The sequence below is a fragment of the Myotis nattereri genome (assembly GCF_964212035.1).
Source record: "Myotis nattereri genome assembly, chromosome: X".
Taxonomy (NCBI): domain Eukaryota; kingdom Metazoa; phylum Chordata; class Mammalia; order Chiroptera; family Vespertilionidae; genus Myotis; species Myotis nattereri.
This window is the reverse complement of record NC_138078.1, coordinates 42,836,297-42,857,448: the sequence shown is the minus strand read 5'-3', so window position 1 is coordinate 42,857,448 and position 21,152 is coordinate 42,836,297.

Sequence of the window (21,152 nt, the reverse complement as noted above, 5' to 3'; positions counted from 1 at the left end):
TAGTTAAGTTCAGGGTATTAAATTTCTTATTTATTCTGTGGTGTTAGGCAAGTCATTTAGACTCTCTGAACTTCAGTTTCCATTTCCCACCGATTGTCCTACTGCATCTTCCCAATCATGCTTAAATGTCAGTGCGATGAAACTGAGGCTCAAAGTACCTCAATGATCTTTACACAGATTTGAGCTTCAAGCTAGCCTAAAAGTAAAGATTTGCTAATTAGCTGGTTTATACAGCAAAAAATTAATGAACATGTGTGTATATGTGTGGCTAAGTATGTGTGGCAGTATGGTGACAGGCTTCTGCCCCTATATGTGACTAAGTGTGGGGCCAGTTATAGTGGATGGTTTGGAAGGTTGATGCAGTTGACTCCAGTGACTCGAGATTTTCTATATTTAGATCCTTCATCTTGCCAGGTCCAGGATATCCTTTAGCCACTCACAACCCAGAGTAAGAATCAAGAGAGTCCTCAGAACTGGAAAGGAAAGGCAGGGTGGTTGGGGTGCCTCTAGAGATCTGGAATTCCAGCCCCAAATAATGAGGCCTCTCCAATCCACTGTTCCATAGGTTATAGCATCCATCCTACTTCCCCCCAAGCATTTGAGAAAGAGGTAGGAAACCCTCTGAAGTAGTGGAATAAGATTTGCATAGGGAGGGATCAGGGCACATATCAAAAGTCCACATATTTTTAGCCACTTTAAAGTACATTCTTATACTTTTATTTGAATTATAGCCCCCTAAAGAGGGCATTTTTTATTCTATTTTATTTTGTACTTAAGTAAACTACATATATAGTCAAGTGTGCCAATCAAGTGTACATTTGATGAGTTTTGACCAAAAATATACACATAGGTAATCAACAACAAAATCAAGATATAAAACATTTTCAACATCCCCAGAGGCTCCCTTGATGCATAGAGACAACCCTTATTCTAAATTAAATTACCAGGGATTAGGTTTGCTTATTGTTTATATAACATATGAATATATGTAAAATACCTGTACTTTATATAAATGTAATCATACAACATGTACACTTTTGTGTCTTGTTTCTTTCATTAAGCAGGTTTTTAAAATCATTTCATACTGTTTCATTATATTAGCCATCTATGGTTCTGTAATATTACCATAAAATTAGCAGATTAAAATAAAACACATTTATTATCTCATGATTTATGTGAGTCAGTAGTCTACGCATGAATTTTTTGGGTCCTCTGCATCAAGGTCTCATAAAGCTGAAATCAATATGTTGACCAGGGCTGGCAGCCTCAATTGTGGCTTGACTAGAAAAATATTTACTTCCAAGCTCACATGGTTATTGGCAGCATTAGGTTACTTGCAGGTTGCTAGACCAAGGGCCTTAGTTTATTGCTAGCTATTAGAGGCATATTACTAATGAAGCTCTAACCATACGTTTCTGTTGGTGTCTCTCTAGGAGTAGGAACTCTGGTTTATACAGCACACACAGTTTTAGCTTTAGTAGATACTTATATATTACTAGAGGCCCGGTACACAAAAATTTGTGCACTCAGGGGGGTCCCTCAGCCAGGCCTATGCTCTCTTGCAGTCTGGGACCCCTAGGAGGATGTTCACTTGACGGCTTAGGCCCACTCCCTGGGGGATTGGGCCCAAGCTGGCAGTCAGACATCCCTCTGGTAGCCCGGCAGCCCTCAGGGGATGTCCACTTGCCAGCAGAGAGCAGACCTAAGCTGCAGTCGGACATCCTTAGTGCTGCTGAGGAGGCGGGAGAGGCTCCCACCACCACCACTGTACTGGCAGCAGTCAGCCTGGCTTGTGGCTGAGCAGAGCTCCCCCTGTGGGAGTGCACTGACCACCAGGGGGCAGCTCTTGCATTGAGTGTCTGCCCCCTGGTGGTCAGTGTGTGTCATAGTGACCAGTCATTCCCAGTCGTTCTGCTGTTAGGGTCAGTTTGCATATTACCCTTTTATTATATAGGATAGAGGCCTGGTGTATGGGTGGGGGCCAGCTGGTTTGCCCTGAAGGGTGTCCCGGATCAGGGTGGGGGGTCCCGCTGGGGTGCCTGGCCAGCCTGGGTGAGGGGCTGATGGCTGTTTGCAGCTGGTCACACTCCCTTCAGGGTGGGGGTCCCTGCTGGGGTGCCTGGCCAGCCTTGATGAGGGCTGGTGGCTGTTTGCAGGGTGGTCACACCCCCTTCAGGGTTGGGGTCCCTACTGGAGTGCCTAGCCAGCCTGAGTGAGGGGCTGATGGCTGTTTGCAGGCAGGTCAAGCCCCCCTCCCCAGTGGGGACCTGCACCCCATGGAGATTTGGCCAGCCTGGATGAGGGGCTGATGGGTGTTTTCAGGCTGGCCACACCCCCTTTAGGGTGGAGGGGTCCCCACTGGGGTTTCTGGACAGTCTGGGTGAGGGGCTGAGGGCTGTTTTCAGGCTGGCCAAGCCCCCTCCCCCCCACCCCACCCCAGCGACGGAAGCTCCCAGCCTCTCCTTTTTTTTTTCTGGGATTTATTTACCTTCTATAATTGAAACTTTGTAGCCTTGAGAGGAGCTCAGAGCTGGTCAGGGCAGGTGGGAGGGAACCTTGGCTTCCTCCATCACAGGGGGCAACCCACTCCTACTCACTCCAGCTCCATGTCCACGGCCGGCTGAAAGTAGGTATCTGGGGTTTATTTACCTTCAATAATTGAAACTTTCTTCATCAACAAATCAACAAACGACAAGTGCTGGAGAGGATGTGGAGAAAAAGGAACACTTGTGCACTGCTGGTGGGAATGCAGACTGGTGCAGCCACTATGGAAGACAGTATGGAGTTTCCTTAAAAAACTGAAAATGGAACTCCCATTTGACCCTGTGATCCCACTTCTAGGAATATATCCCAAGAAACCAGAAACACCGATCAGAAAGGATATATGCACCCCTATGTTCATAGCAGCACAATTCACCATAGCTAAGATCTGGAAACAGCCTAAGTGCCCATCAGTAGATGAATGGATTAGAAAACTGTGGTACATCTACACGATGGAATACTATGCTGCTCTAAAAAGGAAGGAACTCTTACCATTTGCAACGTCATGGATGGAACTGGAGAGCATTATGCTAAGTGAAATAAGCCAGTCAATGAAGGAGAAATACCACATGATCTCACTCATTCATGGATAATAGAGACCATTATAAACTTTTGAACAATAATAGATACAGAGGCAGAGCTGCCTCAAACAGATTGTCAAACTGCAGCAGGAAGGACGGGGAGGGTTGGGGGGCAGGAGGTAGGGGGGTAAGAGATCAACTAAAGGACTTGTATGCATGCATATAAGCATAACCAGTGGACATAAGACATTGGGGGATAGGGGAGGCTAGGGGACTGTCTAGGGCGGGGGGGATAAAATGGACACATATGTAATACCCTTTGTAATACTTTAAGCAATAAATTAAAAAAAAAATAATTGAAACTTTGTTGCTTTGAGTGGAGCTCAGAGCCGGGCCCTGGCAGGCGGGAAGCTTGGCTTCCTCCATCATTGGGGCAACCAAGCCTCCTGCTTGCTCCAGCTCCATGGCTGCTGGCCACCATCTTGGTTGGGTTAATTTACATATAGTCGCTCTGATTTGCTGGTGGTCATGGCTTAAGGCATAGTGAAGGTACAGTCAATTTGCATGTTTGTGTTTTATTAGTGTAGATTCTCAATCCTCAATAGGGAGATAGCTAGCACTATATTTTATACATGAAGGATCAGAAGCTTAGAGATAGTAGGAATCACACAAGATAGTAGGAATCATCCAAGTCAAGATTCCAACCAAAGTCTTGCTGGTTCCAAGAACCTTCATACCACAGCAGTATCTCACAAACTTCAGCCATTTATATAATGCCTTCATCATTTCTGCCAGATCCTAAGCAATAATAATCCATAAAGTTACTGTTTTGATCTGATAGCAATTTTTCCTAATACACACACACATACACACCACACACACACACACATACATGATATATATATAAATTAAAAACAGTCATCTATGTACCACCTAAGATTATCTTGCATACCACAGATGAGTGGTGGTTGTACAATTTGGTAAATACTTAAATAGTTGTCTTGCTATATATTGCAGCTTGGAATTGCATTCTTCTTCCAGCACTATGGCCAATTCTCTGTGTCCTTAGACAAGTTCCTTCCCCTTTCTGGGTTCCACTTTCCCTATATATGCAATGACATATTTAGAATGAGTCATTTAGGGTCCCTTTTAGGTCTGCCTTGTGTTCTGTGTCAGAGATAGCAATGCAGATGCAGATGAAAAATTGGTAACATGGGTAATAGGATGGTAATGCTTAAGTTCATCTCTCTCTATCCCTTTCTCCCTCTCTCTCTCTCTCATGCAGTGGCAAAACATTTGCTTTCTGTCATTCACATCTGTGTGCACATTTGCTCTTTTGAACATGGAGCATGCACATACACACACATTTATTTGCTTAGGTCAGTGATGGTGAACCTTTTGAGCTCGGCATGTCAGCATTTTGAAAAACCCGAACTTAACTCTGGTGCCGTGTCACATATAGAAATTTTTTGATATTTGCAACCATAGTAAAACAAAGATGTATATTTTTGATATTTATTTTATATATTTAAATGCCATTTAACAAAGAAAAATCAACCAAAAAATGAGTTCGCGTGTCACCTCTGACATGCGTGTCATAGGTTCACCATCACTGGCTTAGGTAGAGGGGGATTATACATATACTAGAGGCCCATTGCACAAAGAGATTCATGCAATAGGCCTTCCCTTACTTTGGCTGCTGGCACGGGTTTTCCTCCGGCACCCAGGACCCAGGCCTTCGCTCTGGCCGGAGCCTTCAGTCTTCGCTCCACTGCTTCACCCCTCTGTATGCAAATTAACTGCCATCTTTGTTGGGTTAATTTGCATACTCTCCTGATTGGCTGGTGAGTGTACTGGAGGGACAGTTAATTTACATGTTTGTCTATTATTAGGTAAGATGTGGGTGGGTATGAGCATTTCTATTACATGACACTCCTTCCCACCATCCACTACACCTACAATGCTTCCAGTTCCCCAGCTTCACGTGATTTGAGCCTTCTAGCTACTTATATTCAAAGAGTAGAACTATTGTTTGTCTTTTCAGACTCAGGTGGCATCAGTAACTGAGTTGTGTAGCTTAGGAACAGGGGCTATTCCCCCAACTTTCCTGTGAACCTAACTAGTGCTTTTCCCCCAGGGGAGATTCACTAAGGCCCATTCTTTGGGCTTCAGTTGTACCACCAACATGACTCTTAGTAACTCTGCCCCACCAAGGTAAAATCTGGAACAGATTGAGCTGTGTGCCACCACCAACCCTGAAGCATGACCTGCTTCTCCACCTCACAAGAGATCCACTAGCACCATTCTCCTGGAGGCCCAGCCCTGATGAGCTCTGTGTCCTACTGGCAGAATCTGGAACAGACTGATTTGTGTGGCTATAGGGCAGAGGCCATTTTTCCCTCACACACCCTACCAGAATAGGGCCCTCCTTTCACATGGCAAAATATAGGTGTGTGAGCCTGATAAATTCCCTAAGATCCTGCCCCAACACAAAAGTGTATGAACACCCAGGGGGTAGTAGCTAGACTTGGTATATCCAGTGACATTTACTGAGTGGCCTCAGACACAACACTCGCACTGACTTTGAACCTGTATCAATCTGGTGAACACCACTCACAGCCACCTGCTGACTCACTGAGAACCTAACTCATCCAACCTGAGTAGTGTCAAAAGTTCTTTCAGTGAGAGAGCCTAATGGGAAGCTGGCAGGGGAGGCAAGCAGAGGCAAATATATCTCAGAGTGTCTTGAGACTTTTGATAACTTACCCCTGGGCCTGGTGCTAGGAATAGCCAGTTTTGATGCATAGATTGGTCATTCACACATTCCCCCCCATGCCTGGCAAAGGCAGCCACAAACTATGGATCACTTGTAGATCCAAAGAAGTTATCCAGGGCAAGTCACAGGCAGTGACTAACATTGGCCTGCACCAGAGTCTGTCCAAAGAGGCTTAGAACTAATATATCCAGTGGCCAGTTTCAGACAACATTAGAGAAAGGTCCAATTAATTTCAAATGCTGAATAGTCAAGGGAGATCTCAGCAAGCACCAGACTTTTCTGAGGTGAATTCTGCTTAATGTGGTCAGCACCTGCACAGCAGCTCACTTGGTATGGTCAGGGTTGAGCCTTACAGCCAGCCAGCATGAGGATCAATCTCACACATGAAAGGGCCAATACCAATAAAGACTCAATAGAGCACCCACCTCAGGGACTCAAAAAGACTACACCACTGCACCCCACATGACACCAACTACATAAGGCCACCGCACAAGAATGTGAGTCAAAGCAGATCTATGAAATACACATAAACAAACACAAGAGGCAGCCAAAAGAAACATGCCCCAAATGAAAGGACAGGAGAAATGTCCATAAAAATAAATAAATGAAATAGAGGTAAGCAATTGCCAGATATAGAGCTCAAACCAATGGTTATAAAGATGCTCAACAGCATGAAAAAAAGACATAAAAAACATAAAAAATATTCAGTCATAAATGAAGAATACACTGCTAAGAATAAGCCATGGGTGGGATAAAGCAGAGAATCAAATCAGCAATTTGGAAACAAGGTAGAAATAATGCGAAATTAGAGCAGCAAAAAGAAAGAAAAATTTTAAAGAATGAGGTTAATTCAAGGGATCTTTGTGATAACATGAAGAGTAAAAACATCCACATTATAGGGTTATCAGAAGGAGAAGGCATCAAGAATTTATTTAAAGAAATAATAACGAAAAACTTCCTTAACCAGATGAAGAAAAATGACACACAAATCCAGGAAGTACAGAGAATCCCCACAAAAGTGAATCCATAAATGCCCACACTAAACCACATAATTAAAATGGTAAAAATTAAAGGTAAAGAGAGAATTTTAAAAGCAACAAGAGAGGTATTTCTAATGACAGCTGAATAGGCAGACCTTTCTTGCACTTTCTTCCAGGGCCAGACTGGAAATAAAACTAAAGTGGGGAACACACACCCAGAATTACCAACTGAGGTCCAGCTGAGGATAAACTATATCAAAGAAGAACAGAAAACACCTAGAGACCTGTAGGAAGGGTGAGGTCATGAAAGGGGCTGACCTAGCTTCCAGGGTGGCAGGCTGAGAATGAGGAGGGTCTGTTCCCTCAGAATATTGATGCCTATAACCCAGACGGGGCTTCACCTGAGCCCAGAACAGCAGCCCACATAACATCCAGCTTTGAAAGATGGCAAGGCTGCTGAGCACTGGGGAATGTAGAACCAGTGGGAGAGAATGCCTCAGTTTCTGTTTTTGTTTGTTTTTTAAACCAAGAGAATAGGAGTTTTGTTTGCAGCTACTTACCTGAAGCTTTGGTGCAGGAAGGGTGGTGTGGACTCAAGGTGCCTAAGGCGATGCTGGGATGGGAAGCATTGAGGGGAAATGTAGAAGACCACCAGTTAGGAGCCCTGCATTCTGTCATATCCCCTGAAACTGAAACTCCCATTTTTCCTAAGAGGAGCTAGCTGCTCCCAGAAGCCACAGCTCAGAAAAAAGGAAAAAACACACACACACACTCTAGGTGATACAACCCGACACAACCTCAGGAGCCCTGTTTGACACACTCTACATTTTGAACTCTTAAGAGAAGACAAGAGCCAAGGCCAAGCCTATGTGTTTGAATAGCCTCAAGAAGCTTCACTGACTGGATTGAGGGAGGGACTATCAACCCCACTGTCTGGGGAACCTAACTGGTGCTTTCCCTGCATGGTAAAGCTGATAGAAACTCCAGGTTTCCAGCTGGTCCCACTGGACTGCATACGAGGATCTCTGACCAAGAGAGGGCAAAGTAATATTCTGGGCCACTCCCAGAGGAGTATCTCTGGGACAGAGAAACACACTTACACTTTTCCTGAAATCTGAATGGGACCTCTCCCTCACAGGAGAACCAGAGGTCTAGATTCCTGATTCTGCCTAAATCTCTTTCAGAAACATACTTTTGAATGATTAGGATTGACATCTGGCTGGCAGACTAAGGCAGACAGAGGCCAGGGAATCTGGGAAAGTTTGTTGACCCAGCCCAGGACCCCATTCTGCTTTAGAGGGCAAATTGACCCCTCCTGCTTGTAGCCAAGTCCTGTAGAGACAGGCACAAATTGTGGCTCACTTGGAACTCCAAGCAGGTTGTAGAAAGCCAAAAGAGGAAAGTTTCTGACAGTGCTGAGCACCTGAGTACATCCTGGAGAGCCCAGAATTGCCAGACAGAAGAGTCATCCAGTTATCAGAGGAGGATACAAAGGAGAACCCATGAGGCACTAAACATACTTAAACAAACACCACTTCACTTTTTTTTCTTCATTTATTTTTTTTCTCTTTTTCTCTTCACTATCTTTTTTCATTTTTATTTATCTACTTTAATTACCTGTTTTATTGATTTATAATTATTTTACTCTCTATTTTTTATTCACACATCTAATTTCCCTCTTCCCTTTTCCAACTAAATATATTTTTTTCTTTATCTTCTGCTTACTCATATTTTTCCCTTTTCTATTTTGGGTCTATCTGCTTTCTCAATATACCTTTTTAATTTTTTTCTTCCTCCTTTATTTTAAACTGTTTTCCTTCCCGTATTCCCCTAAAACTTTAGTCTCACTTTCTTTCTTTCATCTCTGCCCCTTCATATTCCTTTTAATCCTCAAGCTTTTTTTATTTGAGTTTTTTGTTCCTTTGTTGGTTTTTTTCTCCTTGTATTTTTTATTTATTTCTTTCCTTTTTTCATTATTGCACTCTTTTCTCTTTCATAATGTTCTCTTCTCTGATGGCTGTTTTTTTGTTGTTGTTGTTGCTGTAGGGATCTTGGGTATGTTTTTGTTTTGTTTCTTTGATTATTGTTTTGTTGTGTTGTATTTTGTTCTGTTTGGTCAACACCTCCACAATAGCTCACACAAAGTGGTTGGGGATGAGACACATAGTCAGCCAGCATGAGAGGAGATTGCATTCACAAATGGGAAAACAAAATTCAAGACACAATTATAACAGGAGAACCCAAATAACTCAAGCAGAGGTATTTCTTAGATTAACCATCTCAGATCTAAGAGACAGCACCAGTGGATCCCACAAGACACCTACTACATAAGACCACACCACAAAGTAGGGGAGGCATAGCAGTTTGATCTAATATGTAGAAAAAACATACAAAGGGACAACAAAAATGGTGGGATAAAGAAAAAAAAAGAAAAAAGGGAGGGAATCTCCCAAAAAAAGGGAACTAAATGAAATGGAGACAAGTAATTCCTCAGATAAATAATTCAAAGTAATGACAAATGAACAAATAATGGCAGAAAATGCCCCTACCTAGTGAAGGAAAAAGTCACTCAAGTTCAGAAAACAGAAAATTCCAATCAATATAAACACCAAAAGACTCACACCTAGGCACATATTAATTAAAACGGAAAACATTAAGGACAAAGAAAGAATGGTAAAGGTTGCAAGAAAAAGACAAAAAGTTATCTCTAGAAGAGGTCCCATTAGACAGTCAGCTAATTTCTCAATAGAAACATTTCAAGCCAGAAAAAAGGTGGTATGAAGTATAAAAAGTAATGAAAACAAATGGACTGAACCCAAGACTACTTTACCAGTAAGGCAATTAATAAAAATCAATGGTGAAATAAAGAGCTTCACAGACACATAAAAAGCTAAAAGTGTTTATTACCACCAAACCAACACTGCAAGAAATGCTAATAGAACTGTTCTAAAAAGAAGAAATAGACAGGTAGGAACACAGGCATGAATAATAAAAATGGAACCCTACCTTGTTTTCTCAGTGGATAGAGCATCAGCCTGTGGTTCAAAGGATATTGGGTTTGATTTGGGTCAACAGCACGTACCTTGGTTGCAGGCTCCTCCCAGGCAGAGGCCCTGGTCAGATCTTGTGCATGAGTCAACCAATTGATGTATTTCTCTCACATCAATGTTTCTCTGTCTTTCCCTCTCTCTTCCACTCTTCTTAAAAATCAATGAAAGGAGTCAAGATGGCAGGGTAGAAAGTAATGAGGCAGGACAGCAGTGAGGGAGAGTGTAAGTGAGTGAGGAAGCAAAAAGGGAGTGTGTGGACATGTGGTGTGGTGTGGTGTGTGTGTGTGTGTGTGTGTGTGTGTGTGTCAGTTACATCTTGCAGGAGTCTCAGGGGCTGGCAGACTGGACTCTACTAGATGGGGAGCCCCAGCTAGTGCTGAAAACACTCCCAGGGCAGTCGGCTTTGACACAGAAACCATGCCATCTTGAAGGGGAGAACTGCTGTGACTAGGAGCCCAACCTCACCAATAGCCAGTCTGTCCTCAGACACCATCCTGGACCCTAAAACCACCCTGGCCAAAGACCTACCACTTCACCACAGACCCACAGACACCAGGGCACCAGCCTCTCCTCTCACCAAGCCTGTCATTTCAGCCACAGACCCTGGGTGACTCAGCACCTGTACCCTTCAGTGAGAGCAAACTGGGAAGACAAAGGAACAACTCCCAAAGGAAAGAAAAGAAATCACCAGAAAAGGAACTAAATGAAACAGAGGCATGCAATATGTCAGAAAAAGAAGTCAGAGTAAGCATCAAACAGGTACTAAATCAGCTGGATGAGAAAATCAATAACTTAAGTAAGAATCAAGAGGAAAAAAAGAATGATATAGCTACAATAAAAACACAATAGGAGGTTTCAACAATAGTCTAGAATAAGCTGAGTATCGAGTTACTGAGTTAGAAGACAAGGCAGCAAAACACACCCAATCTGAACAGCAATTGGAGAAAAAAAAAATAGAAAGCAGGAGGAGAGCCTAAGGAAGCTTTGCGACAACATGAACTAAAGAAACATCCATATAATAGGGATGCCGGAAGGACAAGAAGAGGAGCAAGGATTAGAAAACCTACTTGAGGAAATAATGACAGAAAACTTCCCTGATATTGGGAAGAAAAAACTCACACAAGCACAGAGTCCCAAACAAGATGAACACAAAAAGACCCACACCAAGACACATCGTAATTACAATGACAAACGTGAATGACAAAGAGATAATCTTAAAGGCTGCAAGAGAGTTACATACAAGGGATAGCCCATCAGATTATCAAATGATTTCTCAACAGAAACACATCAGGCCAGAAGGGAATGCAATGAAGTATACAAAGTGATGCAAAACAAGGAAGTAAATCCAAGAATACTCTATCCAGCAAGTCTATCATTCAAAATTGAAAGGGAAAGCTGGAGCTTTACAGACAAAGATAGGCTAAGGGAGTTTATCACTACCAAGCCAGCAACACAAGAAATGCTAAAGGGACTGTTGTAAAAAGAATAGAAAAGGAAGAAGGAACACAGGCTTGCGGGAAGATACTGGACAAAAATTGTACACCTATGGATGAGGACAGTGGGTGGGGAGTGAGGGAGAAGGGTGGGGTGGGAACTGGGTGGAGGGGAGTTTTGGGGGGAAAAAAGAGGAACAACTGTAATAATCTGAGCAATAAAGATTTAATTAATCAAAAAAAAGAATAAAAATGGCCACAAACAAGTACCTATCCTATACAATAAGAGAGAAACATGCAAATTAATTGTCCCTCTACTACACTCAAGCCACGCCCACAAGCCATGCCCACCAGCCAATCCAAGTGACTATGCAAATTATCCGACAAAGATGGTGGTTAGTTTGCATATGCAGGTGTCAAGTGCCTCAGGAGGTGATGGCGGCCACGGCTGTGGGCTCCTTGGAACTTTGCCAGCCCCAGGAAGCGTGCCAAGCCATGCCCGCAGGCTCCCAGGACTTTCGCTAGTCGGGGAGCCAAGGACGCCCGTGCCTAGATATGCCTGTGGGCTCCCGGGACTTTCAGCGGTCGGGGAGCCAAGGCTGCCCATGCCTAGCCATGCTTGTGGACTCCCAGGACCTTTCCAGCAGAGAGCAGAAGGTTTGGAGGACTTGGAAGAGCATGAGGATGCTGGACATAGAGCAGAGCGAGAGAGAGGGCGGCTTGGAGGGCACGGCTCCCTCTGTCACCCCAGCTTCCTCATCACAACTGTGGAAACTGACAGTAAGGAGAAGGAAGTCCCACCCCCCACAGAATCAGCCAGAATCAGCCACTGGTCAGACAGCGCTCAGCGGCCTGATAACCAGGTCTCTCGTTCATCTGCATCTCAGACCATGACAGCAGGGAGGTGGGACTATGACTAAAGAACAACTGTTGATACAACGTAGCTCTGCAGCCGAAAGATGCAGGCGTTATCGACAGAAAGTGTCTGCAGAGCAGTGTGAGTCTGATCTTGACAGAAGGCGGCGCCTGAGACAGGATGTATCTAAACACCAGCTACTGGAAAAACGTCACTCTGATGCCAAAAAAGAAATAGTACTATGAAAAAAGAACAGTCTGAGATAAAGAATGACACAACACAAATAAAGAACACATTGGAAGGAATACACAGCAGATTAGGGGAAGCAGAGGATAGAATCAGTAAATTAAAAGACAATTTTGGAAATATCACTCAATCAGAAAAGAAAAAAGAAAAAACAATAAAAAACAGGAGGAAAGCTTAAGGGAGCTGTGGGACAATGTGAAATGCAACAATATTAGAAAGGCAGTTGTGCCAGAAGAGGCAGACAGGAAGAAAGGTATAGAAAAGTTGTTTGAAGAAATAATGGCAGAAAACTTCCCTAACGTCGTAAAGGAAAAAAAAAAAAATCACACAATGGATTACTATGCTGCTGTAAAAAAGAAGGAGTTCTTACCATTTGCAACAGCATGGATGGAACTGGAGAGCCTTATGCTAAGCGAAATAAGCCAATCAGAGAAAGATAAATATCACATGATCTTACTCATTTGTGGAATATAATGAACAACATAAACTGATGAACAAAAACAGATCCAGAGACAGGGAAGCATTGATCAGATTGTCAAACCTCAGAGGGAAGGTAGGGGAGGGTGGGGGTACGGGGGAAAGATCAACCAAAGGACTTGTATGCATGCATATAAGCCTAACCAATGGACACAGGCCAGGGGGGTGAGGGGATAAGTGGGGGGTGGGGGGGCAATGGGGGGAATAAGGACACATATGTAATACCTTAATCAATGAAGAAAAAAAGAATTGCTTTACAACCTAAAAAATAATTACTTTATATATTTAAGTGCTCCTTTTTTATGGGCATAAATGTTTACAAGGCTTATATACTCTTCTTGGCTTGCTCCCTTTATCATTATGTTGTGTCCTTCTTCGTCTCCTACTATAGCCTTTGTTTTAAAGTCTATTGGTCAAATGTAACTATTACTGCCCCAGCTTCTTTTTTCAGTACTATTTGCATAAAATATCTTTTTCTTTTCCTTTCTGCTTTTAGTCTGTCTGTGTCTTTCATTCTGAGATGGCTCTCTTCTAGATAGCATATACATGGGTCTTGTTTTCTTATCCATTCAGCTACCCTATGTCTTTTGATTTGAGCATTTAAGCAATTTTTGTTTAAAATGATTATTGATAGGTACATATTTATTACCATTTTATTCTTTTAACTAAATTCCTGTCTTCTTCTTCTCATTCTTTTCTCCTCCTCCTCCTCCTCCTCCTCCTCCTCCTCCTCCTCCTCCTCCTCCTTCTCCTCCTCCTTCTTCTTTTTCTCCTTCCTCTTTTCCTCCTCCTCCTCCTCCTCCTCCTCCTCCTCCTCCTCCTCCTCCTCCTCCTTCTTCTTCTTCTTCTTCTTCTTCTTCTTCTTCTTCTTCTTCTTCTTCTTCTTCTTCTTCTCCTCCTCCTCCTTCTTCTTCTAGAACACCCTTTAATATTTCCTGTAATACCATCAGGGTGGTAATGAATCCTTTCACTTTCTCTTGTCTGGGAAACTCTTTGTCCTTCAATTTTAAATGATATTCTTGCTAGGTAAAGCAGTCTAGGTCCCCTTTCTTTATCATTTTGCATATATCATGTCAATCCCTCCTCGTCTAAAATGTTTCTGTTGAGAAATCAGATGTCACTCTTTGTGTGGGCCTTTTTGGTTTCATCTTGCCTGGGACTCTCTCCACTTCCTGTACTGATGTGTCTTTTATTTTAAGCAGGTTAGGGAAACTTTCAGTCATTATTTCTTTGATCCCTTGCTCTCTTCTCTTTTTCTGGTGCCACTATGATGCATATGTTATTGTTTCATGTTGTACAAAAGGTCACTTACACTATTATAAATTTCTTTTAATTCTTTTTGCTGCTCTGATTGGGTGTTTTCTGCTGCCTTGTCTTCCAAATTGCTGATTTGATCATCTGCTTCCAACAACCAACTATTTATTCATTCTAGTGTATTCTTCATTTTAGATCTTGTATTCTTCTTTTCTGTTTATTTTATGGCTTTTTTAAATTTTTTTTAAATTAAATCTTTATTGTTCAGATTATTACAATTGTTCCTCTTTTTTTACCCCATAGCTCTCCTCCACCCAGTTCCCACCCCACCCTCTGACTTTACCCACTTCCACTATCCTCATCCATAGGTGTATGATTTTTGTCCAGTCTCTTCCTGCACCAGCACACCCCTTTCCCTCCAAGAATTGTCAGTCCACTCCCTTTCTATGCCTCTGGTTCTATTACATTCACCAGTTTACTCTGTTCATCAGATTATTTATTCACTTGATTCTTAGATTCACTTGTTGATAGATATGTATTTGCTGTTCATAATTTTTATCTTTACCTTTTTCTTCTTCCTCTTCTTAAAGAATACCTTTCAGCATTTCATATAATACTGGTTTGGTGGTGATGAACTCCTTTAGCTTTTCCTTATCTGTGAAGCTCTTTATCTGACCTTCAATTCTGAATGATAGTTTTGCTGGGTAAAGTAATCTTGGTTGTAGGTTCTTGGCATTCATCACTTTGAATATTTCTTGCCACTCCCTTCTGGCCTGCAAAGTTTCTGTTGAGAAATCAGCTGACAGTTGTATGGGTACTCCCTTGTAGGTAACTGACTTTCTTTCTCTTGCTGCTTTTAAGATTCTCTCTTTGTCTTTTGCCCTTGGCATTTTAATTATGATGTGTCTTGATGTGGTCCTCTTTGGATTCCTTTTGTTTGGGGTTCTCTGTGCATCCTGGACTTCTAAGTCTATTTCTTTCACCAGGTAGGGGAAGTTTTCTGTCATTATTTCTTCAAATAGGTTTTCAATATCTTGTGCTCTCTCTTCTGGCACCCCCATAATTCAGAGGTTGGTGTGCTTGAAGTTGTCCCAGAGGCTCCTTACACTATCTTCATATTTTTGGATTCTTTTTTCTTTTTGCTTTGCTGGTTGGGTATTTTTTGCTTCTTCATATTTCAAATCTTTGACTTGATTCTTGGGATCCTCTTGTCTGCTGTTGGATCTCTGTATATTATTCTTTATTTCATTCAGTGTATGCTTAATTTCTAGTTGGACTTTTTTCATATCCTCCAGGGTCTCACTAAATTTATTGGCGGTTTCTAGAAAATTCTTGAAAAACCTTATAAACGTGGTTTTGAACTCTATATCCAGTAGTTTGCTTTCCTCCATTTCTGTCATTTGTGACCTGTTTCTTTGTTTCCACATTTTTTATGCTTCCCTGTGTTGGTAGAGTGCCTTTGTGTGCTAGGTGTCCTATAGAGCCCAGTGGCTCAGCCTCCCCCATTACCTGAAGTGAACACTCTTGGTGCACCCCTTTGTGGGCTTTGTGCACAGTCTTGTTGTAGTTAGGCCTTCATTGTTGTAGGTATCACTGGGAGGAATTGGCCTCCAGGCTAATTGGCTGTGAGAATCAGCTGTGTCTATGGTGGGAGAGCATCTGTGCTGAAGACACCCTTATGGGGCAAGACTTGCTTCAGTGGGGCTTTGGTGCTCACTGAGTCTGCCCCCTGAGTGTGACCCTTATGGATCTGCGGAGTTGGAATTGGATGGTCCTAGTCTGAGCACTGGGTACACTGGCTCTTGGATCTAAGGAGGTGCTAATTTAGCCTCTGCCTGAGGCTACCCAACAGGAGCTAGGAAGAGATCTGAAGATTCCCCTTCCTTGTTTGGGGTTTGGAGGTTCCCAGATGAGGCCCAGCTGTGAAGCAATGCAAGCTGCTGTGGGGCCTTGGGCCTTCTCTTGGAGGTTCTAGGTCTCTCTGGCCAAGCTGCAGTTTGTTAGGTAATTTTCAGATTGCAAAGGGCCAGGGCATTCATATGCAAAAGCCTCTGCTGCAGCTTGGGTGGGTCAGGGTCTCAGGGAATCAACAGGGTAGAGCAAACAGCTATGGCTGATCCTCAGTCCTGCCCTAAGAGGTCCTGTGTCTGTGTCCTGGTAATCACTACAAGCACCTCTGAGAGAAAGCCGCCCTCAAGTTCTGCATTTTGCCCACTGCCAGACAATCCAGTTTCTTTCCGTATGAGTCCTGGTTCCCCAGAGACTTCCTGGAACTGGAGTTGAGAGCAGTCGGGGGCTTGTGACTCCCTCCTGATTAAAAAAGACAGCTGCGTCCTCAGTTGCCAGCCCTTGCTGCGTGCGCCTCCGTACCTCTGCACTTTATTTCCGCACCTCCTCTGAGTCTCAGTGTGCTTTTCTCTTTCCTTCTAGTTGTAGAATTTCCACTCAGCCAGCCTTCCTGTAGTTCTGGATGATGTCCATTTTGTCTTTTAGTTGTATTTTTGAAGTCGTTGTGGGAGGCAGCAATTTCCAGTTTTTAACTATGCCACCATCTTGGTTTCTTGTTATGACTTTTTTTGTTCTTTTTCATGCTGTTGTAGTTATTAAGTTTCTGGAGCATTTAAAAAACATTTTTGAATTCTATATCTAATACATTGCTTGCCTCCATTTCATTTAGTTCTATTTATTGTGATTTTTCCCTGTTCTTTCATTTGGACCATGTTTCTTTGTCTCCCCATTTTGCTTCCTCTTTTTTTATGTATTAGGTTGATCTGCTATGACTCTCAGTCAAGGTAAGGTGGCCTTATATATATTAGGGTCCTTTGGAACCCAGTGGTGAAGTCTTCTTGATCTCTTGAGCTGGTTGCTCTAGGAATGTCCTTTGTTTGGGTTATGTGTCCTTCCTATTTTAACTGAGCCTTGATTGCTATTGGCCCTTTCATGTGTGGGGTCGACACTCAGGCCGGCTGACTATAAGGATGAACCCCGACCACAATGTATGAGCTTCTCTGCCAGTGTGAACACACAAAGTGAAATTCACTTCAGCAGGGTCTGGTGCATGCTGAGTTCTTTGGATTTACCACTTGTGAAGCTAATGGGTTCCTGGTGTGATGTTATCTGAAGCTGGCCACTGGGTGTGTTTGTTCTAGGGCCTTTTCTGAGGAATTCTGGTGAAGGCCAATGTCAGACACTGCCTGTAACTGGCCCTGGACAAACTTTTGGTAGCTATGAAATGCTCCACAGTTTGTGGCTGCCTCCTCTGGGCCTGAGTGTGTGTGGAAAGGACCAAGCCTAGCATTTTCCATCAGCAGACATGGGGGAGGGTAAAAAAAAAAGTCCCAAAGCACCCCAAGATCTGCCTCTGCCTCTGCCTTCCTCTGCCTGCCAGAAGTTTGATAGGCTACGTACCTAAAAGAACTTCTGGCTGTATTCAAATTGCATGGGATATGTTCTCCAGGTATGGGCAAGTTGTGTTCACCAGATTGACATAGGTTCAAACTCAGTGCAAGTGTTGTATCTGAGGCCACTCAGCAAATATCCCAGGGTATTCCAAGTTTGTGTTACTGACTGCAAACTTTTGTTGTGTGGCAGGGCCTCAGGGAGCCAGGGTGAGGCCAGCAAAGTTTATCAGGCCCAATAATACCAATGTTTTTCCATGTGAAGGGAGGGCTCTGCATTGATCAGGTGTAGGAGTTAAAAATAGCCCTTTCCTAGAGACACACTACTCAGTTTGTCCAAGACTCTGCTAGGAGTCTAATCTTAGCAGGGAGGGAAGGTCGACCAAGAGTAGGGAGGATGGGGCTGGTGAATCTTCCATGAGGGAAAGGTGCTGGTCAGGTTTGGAATAAGGTGGGAGAGTGAGCCCTGCAACTCAGTGTGTCCTGCATTTGGGAAAGTGGTGCCCCCCTGAAGCCTAGAGAGTGGGGATAGTGGGTCTCCCACGAGGGGAGGCACCAATCAGGTTCACCACCACACAACTCAATCATTGACACCCTCTCAGCCTGCTCAGAATTCTACACTCTGGCCCAGGCAGGTGTCTGCTTAGGAGGGCCTAAGCTCTGCAGGACTATATGACATGGAGTCCTGAGAGTGGGTCTATTTCATTCCCCCAGGCTGATGCCTTAGGGAAGGAAGTGCTCTACCCAAGAAATATGGCATTTGTAGTGTGGGAGAGGAACTCAGCATAGGGATACTGCCTACTGTCTCATTATCTCTCTTCCCAGAACCATACACCCATTTCTCTTCACATGATTCTAGTTTGCTCTGCCCTTCTTCCACCAAAGCCCAGAGTGAGTGGCTGTGAATGAGATTTTGTTTTAGGCCCTTTAAGAGGGCATTTGTGTCCTGGCTGGGTGGCTCAGTTGGTTGCAGCATCATCTCATTCACCAACAAATTGAGGGTTTGATTCCCAGTCAGGGCATTTACTGAGGTTGTGATATACTGAGGTTGTGAGTTTAATCTCCAGTTGGGTCATATATAAGAAGCAACTGATCTATGTTGATGTTTCTCTATTCTCTCTCTCTCTCTCTCTCTCTCTCTCTCTCTCTCTCTCTCCCCCCTCTCTCTTTCCTTTACTCAATCTAGAAATAATTGAAAACATATCCTCTGGTGAGGATTAAAGGAAAAAAGAGGGTTCCTGTGTCTCTAGCAGACTTCTATCTCTCCCTGTTGTTATAGAATCCTCACTGATTTTCACAGCCAGATGTTATGTGGATGCCTCTTTCTGGCTCTCGTCCTGTGGTCTGGGGAGCCTGTCTTGGGGTTGAGACATGCTTCTCAGGGGAAACCTTTGCAGCTGAGATATCCCTCTGGAATCCCAGCTGCTCTCCCTGGGAATTGGGCCAGCCCCTTTTGCATCCCCTTCTTACCAGTCTCAATGTGTCCTCTTCTGTAAATCCTTGGTTATAAAACTTCTCTTCAGACAGTCTTCAATTGGTTATTCCAGTAGATTGCCAGAATTGATCTATTTGTATTAAATGGTCAAATTTATGGTGTAAGACATCCTATCACTGTGCTGTTCCTCCAGGCGTAGAGTTTCAAACGACTTAGCTTTTACTAACCACATTTCAGAATTCTCATTTGTTGCCTTCAGGCATTTTTTTAGAGTTTATAGTTGTACTTGACAGGGAGAAACAAAGAAAATGTCATTTTGCCTGGTTTATGCCATTTTATTGGGACCAGAAGTCTCAAGAGGGTATTTTTATACTATGTCAAGTAAAGGCATTCTTCCATGTGGAGTTTCCTAGGACTCCATCCCAAAACAGCCATTCTATCATAGCAAGGTTTGAGATAGAAGAAGGTGGGGATATAACAGATACTCCAAAAAAGTGGACTCTGTTGGCTGAATTTTAGACATTTTAATGTGTAATGGACATGTTTGTAAGGCTCTGACGCTGGGTCTATGTTCCCATAGTTTGAGTTACCATTCATACTTGTGAACCTATTCTCCTTTGGAAGAGCCAAAAAGGTTCTCAGCTTTATTTTGTGTCTGCAAGTTTGGGCTCTGGTTTTCCAAACATTACATGGTCTTTAAACTACCAGGCTGGGATTCTAGGTCACTGAATAAAGTGTGGGAAACAGTTACAGACCTACATTTTTCACATGTGGACAACTTGGGGCTAAGAGGCTTTACTTGCAGCTAAGGATATGTTATTTGGCCCAGACATTCCTACTATAAAGCTAGTCCTTCATTCTCCATCTGAGTTTACTATTTTATCTTAAACAAAGCCATGGGATTTTCTGACTGAGAAAGTATTCACAAATCAAAGAGGCTATCTTTCTCAGCCTCTGGGGAAGCTGAGGCATACAGAAGAGAAGAAGCCTACATGAAATAACCCAGTGAAGCAGTGATATAAGATATAAGGTTCCTGACTTTCAACGTCCTTCCAACAGAGTTAAACATTGGTAGCCACAGATTTTTGGTGCTGGATTCAGTTTGAGGAGATTTTATAGTGAATGGACAAACTGGAGTATATCCAAAAGGTAGTGAACAGTCTGTGAAAAGGGCTTCCAATAAGGACCACGAGGAACCTTTGAAAGAACTAAACCTATTTAGTCTAGAGAACAGTTTAGGGACACATTTTCTATGCCTTTAGATATTTAAAGAACTATCATGGGAGAAGAGAGCCAGTTAATAAAGCTAGGGCCTGTGAGTGGAAGCCATCGGAAAATATATTTCAGTTTAACAGAATAAATAAATATGTATTGGGCAGAGTTGTTCAGAGATGAGATGGGCTATCTTAGACAGGAGCAAGCTTCTTGTCACTGGAATGTTACTGGAACTGGAAAACCATTTGTAAGCGCATATAAGCCTAACCAATGGACACAGACAACAGCGGGGTGAGGGCATGAGTGGGAAGTGGCGGGGGGGTGAGGGGATAAGGACACATATGTAATACCTTAATCAATAAAGAAATTTTAAAAAACCATTTGTAAGCATTACAGTAGGAGTAATTCAAGGCTTAAATGGGTGGGGATTGAACCAACAGATCTTTAAGGAGATCTCCAATTATGTGTCTGTGTATCTGTTATCCTGACTAAATTGTCTACTTATGTAATCTGAAGCAAATCATCTGACTATTTGTGATTCTATCCCACCATCCTATTCCCAAAGACAAAGAAGACAACTGCATCAGGAGGAAATAATTAACCATCCCAGAAAGAGAAACATTTTTTTTTCCTACCATACTTCCAAAAAAAAGACATATGTTTATTTTGAGGAATCTGAGTTGTCTTCAAGAACTGATTGAATCTGAGGTCACAACATGAGCCCTGGATTTACTGAAATTTTGGCAGTAGTATATAGACCACAAACAAATGTCACTTTGTGCATGCTTATATCCATACTTCTGGGAATTCAAAGGTGTTTCTATAGAATGCAAAAGCATTCCATAAGGTTGGAGGGGCAGAGGTAGAATGATTCATCCCACTATTGAGACTGGGACATTGATACTCAAAGGACTGGTCAATTCAGGCTTAACATTACATATAATCTCCATTCTAGAATCTGATCCTAGTT